Source organism: Alosa sapidissima, chromosome 7, assembly GCF_018492685.1.
Source record: "Alosa sapidissima isolate fAloSap1 chromosome 7, fAloSap1.pri, whole genome shotgun sequence".
Lineage (NCBI taxonomy): Eukaryota > Metazoa > Chordata > Actinopteri > Clupeiformes > Clupeidae > Alosa > Alosa sapidissima.
Genome location: NC_055963.1, coordinates 9941435 through 9946223, shown reverse-complemented (window position 1 = coordinate 9946223; position 4789 = coordinate 9941435). Strand labels below are relative to the sequence as shown.

General features: G+C 46.4%; 1 protein-coding gene across 2 annotated transcripts in view; it reads left to right on the top strand.

Moving 5' to 3' along the window:
- The window catches only part of klhdc8b (kelch domain containing 8B), a 104360-nt gene that overhangs the window by 58804 nt on the left and 40767 nt on the right, over nt 1–4789 (top strand). The window lies entirely within an intron of this gene.

Here is a 4789-nt window from a genome sequence, read left to right as displayed (position 1 = left end):
GACATCAACAAGATCCACTAACCCCCCCCCCCAAAAAAAAAAACTCCACACAACAAAAATACACAACACCAATGATCTCTACATTATAACACGGTGTGGTATTATTAGTACCAGTGTCAACAGTGAAGTGCAATATCATCAGTGGCATTTTAATATAATGCCAGAGTGCAGCATTATCACACAGAGAGAATCAAATTGTTTTCCCTTCCTAACTTATTCAACAGTGTAATTAATGATTGTAGGGATGAATGCTCTGGATGATGGTGATTGCAGCTGTGATGATGATGATGATGATGATGATGAAAGGGATTGCAATAATGAGGACGACAATAACGGTAATGATGAAGATTATAATGAGGATGATGAAGATGATGAGGGTGGTGATGAAGATGATGGTTACAAATGAAGGAGTATGATGAGACCAGTGATGGTTACAAAGATGACCTTTATGATGATGACGACATTGATGACAGTGCCGATGATGGTGATGTTATTGATGACGATGCCAGTGATTACAAAGATGATGACGACATTGATGACAACGCTGATGATAGGGCTGATAGCGATGTTACTGATGCTTGTCGTGCCCAGTAGCAGTAATGATGATGATGCTTGTCGTGCCCAGTAGCAGTAATGATGATGATGCTTGTCGTTCCCTCTGCATCTCTCCCGGGCCCCACCACCCCTCCAGCCTCAGTGCTGCTCCAGCTCAGCTGGGCCAGTGAGCTCTCTCCATCGCTCTCTCAGTCGCTCTCTCAGTCGCTCTCTCCGTCGCTCAGTGGGGTGAAGGGGGGGGGGGGGGGGGGTGCAGGGGGCAGAAAGGAAAACAATATGCCTGATTGCATGAAGGTGAGCAGCCGCAGGTGGTCAGCTTAATAGGAGCGTTTCTCTCTGATTGTGTATGTATGTATGTGTTTGAGTGTCTGTGTCTGTGTGTGTAAGTGTGCGCAAGTGTGTGTGTGTGAATGTTTGTGTGTGTGTGTGTATTAGAGTGTATGTGGATAAATGTATGCATCTGGATTTGAGTTTACACATGTATCTGTCTGTGTGTATATGAATGTGTAAGTTTCTGTGTGTGTGTGTGTGTGTGTGTGTGTACTGTATGCGTGTATGTGTGTGTGTGAGAGAGTGTGTGTGCATGTGTGTGTGACGGTGTGTGTGCATGTGTGTGTGTGTGCGTGCGTGTGTCTGTGTGTGTGCATGTGTGTGTGCGTGCGAGCATGTGTGTGAGAGAGTGTGTGCATTTGTGTGTGTGTGCGTGTGTGTGTGTGTGTGCGTGCGTGTGTCTGTGTGTGTGCATGTGTGTGTGCGTGCGAGCATGTGTGTGAGAGAGTGTGTGCATTTGTGTGTGTGTGCGTGTGTGTGTGCGTGTGCGTGTGCGTGTGCTTGTGCGTGTGCGTGTGTGCTTGGTCTGAACTGTATAGTACTGTAGGGAGGAGAGTGTGTACCCTGACACCATTAGATTGCCTGCCACAGAACCGCTTCCTAATTGTCACTGGGTGCGCTTGCAGTTGCCATGGCGTCTCCAAGGGAGATGGGCAGAGATCAGAGTGGCGGTGCCCTAATTAGATGTGACTGTGTGATTGGGGCTGTGAAGTCTCAGGGGAGATCTGTGTGTGTGTGTGTGTGTGTGTGTGTGTGTGTGTGTGTGTGTGTGTGTGCATGTGTGTGTGTGTGTTTGTGTGTCTTGGGATAGATTTAGGGGGCAGCTGTGGAGCAGATGCTAAATAGATAGGTAGCAGAAGGAGTTGAGAAGCCATTGTGAAGGATCCGTGGATTCTGTTGTTGATGAGTGTTTGATAGCTCCATCAGTGCTGCCAGTCCCCAACCGGGTCCTCTTCGATCTCTATTTGTCTTTGTTTTGACTCCTTACTTTTGCCTCCACAGTCAACAATCTGAACCTTGCGGAGCTGCATACAGTATGCAACTGCAGCACTCACCATTCTGATGTACGAACTGTCAGACAAGAGCAGAAGAACACGAGACTCCTGTTGTCTCAGGGCTAGTTAGCACACTTCATAATTGATTATATTGCCAACTTGTTTCCACGGAGTGGTAAAGTAGGGGCTAACTGGAGTCCTTAATGCCTTTGTGCTTCTGTTCTACAAGGATACAAGTATACAAGGATACAAGGAAGTTTATTGTCACATGCATATGGGGGGGGGGGGGGGTAAAAAGTGCAGTATGGGGTTTAGTAGATTAAGTGGCAAGGGCTGCATAAGAAAGGTGGGGGAGGATTGGGACATTGAGTGAGGATTGAGTGTTCTGCCACACTCCCTGGCATTAAACTCTGATGATCATGGACATGGCAGGTGTTCCACATCACTTTGTGAGAAATGCAGGAGCCCCTCTTTGGCCAAGTGGAAAATAATCTTATATAGGCCTTTTCACACAGAGATCACGCTAAATTTGCGGGAAGAGGGGACGTCTTTTTGTGTCTGAAAGCGAGGTGAAAATTTGCCGGAGTGTTCCTATGGTCTAAGTATAAGTATATATACTCTTTTTGATCCCGTGAGGGAAATTTGGTCTCTGCATTTATCCCAATCCGTGAATTAGTGAAACACACTCAGCACAAAGTGAACACACAGTAAGGTGAAGCACACACTAATCCCGGCGCAGTGAGCTGCCTGCAACAACAGCGGCGCTCGGGAAGCAGTGAGGGGTTACAGTAGGTGCCTTGCTCAAGGGCACTTCAGCCGTGCCTACTGGTCGGGGTTTGAACCGGCAATCCTCCGGTTACAAGTCCGAAGTCTATTTACGATGCGTATGCAACCTTGTACAACTGAAGACTTACAGTCTAAACCAGACAGCTGATTGTTTAAGCAATACAAGATAAACATGGAGTCGTCTTGATTAAGTATACAAATGGATTCCCAGACATTATCGTCCAACAGCTAGAATATATTCACGGCAACCACAAGCTAATATTTTGAAGTATTTAGATTTCATACACTTTTGAACTTTTGTTCATGTGTGTGTTTTTTATGTGTGATATATTTGTCTAAGAACATCTGAGCTGGTTTAGTCAATGTGTTTGGTTAATAGCTGTTGGATGTTCGTTAATAAGGCTGTCATACTTTACACAGAACTGCAGACAGTTGCCCCATGAAGGCCTATTAAGCAGCCTTTTGAAGTCTAAGCTACAGTGCAGTGCGAGGTGTGGAATCCTAGGGGAATATCAACCTGTGGTTTGGGATTGAATTTCCTTCTTCCCTTTTTTTAATCCGCTTTGTCTTGTTCCTTCCCTTACAAAGACACACTTTTATGTGCTATGCCAGGTGGTCTTGCTGTTATTCCTTCCCTTCGGTTCTCTCTCTCTCTCTCACTAGTACACTAGTATTTTGCCACACTGTCTAGCTAAATTATGTATTAGAATTTAGAGTGACAGTCTTTTCCTTTGAGGTTCTGTGCGGCAGATTTGCCCTGATGACACTATAATGAGGGAGCAGGAGACCGAGGGAAGGACTCTGTGTGTGTGTGTGTGTGTGTGTGTGTGTGTGTGTGTGTGACGCTACATTTTGTATGAGACACTACATTTTGTACTACATTTGTATGAGTACAGATTTCAGATTTAATTATAGTGTGTGTGTGTGTGTGTGTGTGTGTGTGTGTGTGTGTGTGTGTGTGTGTGTGTGTGTGTGTGTGTTTCGGTGTGTGTGTGTGTGTGTGACTGTCTGTCTAAGAGACACACCAGGGCACTGTGATGGTACAGAGCCGTGTAAGGTCACAGCGGTGCTGACAAAACCCTTTAAAACCTGATGAGGAACGGCGTGCTGTGCACGGCACAGTTGCTCCCGATAGGGGCGCTACAACCTCCACTCATAAGCACAGGCTGGGGTGTGTACTCAGTTTGTGCCTCCCCACCCCCGACCCCCCAGTGCAGAGATTATTACAGTGATGTGAAATAGAAAGTTGACAGAAGAAGACAGACATCTTGCATTTTGTGCCTCCCCCCCCCCCCCCCCCCCCCCCGCTGCGTCTCAGAAGGCCATCCCTTAACAGGCATAGCGGGGTCAGACAGTGTCAGAGGGTAGTGCTAGTCGATAGAGGATGGCAGGCTTTTTCGTTGTCTCACCCCTCTCTTGTGACATTATTTTATTACACACACACACACAGATACATACACACACACACACACACACACATAGATACATACACACACACACACACACACACACACACACACACACACACACACACACACACACACACACACACACACACACACACACACACACGCGCACACACACACACACACACACACAGTGGCCCTTACTGCACACTCATCATTAGTGTGTTGTCAATGCCTCTGTCCTAGTGAGACAGTGAGGGCCCTGAGTCAGCAACACACCCTGGCCGCACACCAGAGAAGGGCAAAGGAGGAGAGGAGAGGAGAGGAGAGGAGAGGAGAGGGGGTGTGTGTGTATGTGTTGGGTGTGGGGGGTTGGTTATCAGCAGGAAAGTATGTGAAGCCATGCAAAGCAGAGGAACAAGAGAGACTCTTTAGATGTCATCTTCAGAACTTGCATTGTGAAAAGATGTTTTATCTGGGTCTTTTGATGCCTTCCAAAGGCTTGGTGAGCACTTTCACTACACCTTTTGATTTCCTGCATTGTTAATGGCACTTGCATTTCTGATGGAATATAGTACTTAGTTCTTAGTACTTATCTACCACTCTACCTTACATGTTCTCTATTCTACCTTAACCTAAAGGTAACTTCAAGTGTGCTGTTAGTCTTTTGACTTTATTCCTTATTTTCCATATTTCTTCTCCTCTCTTGTATGTGTG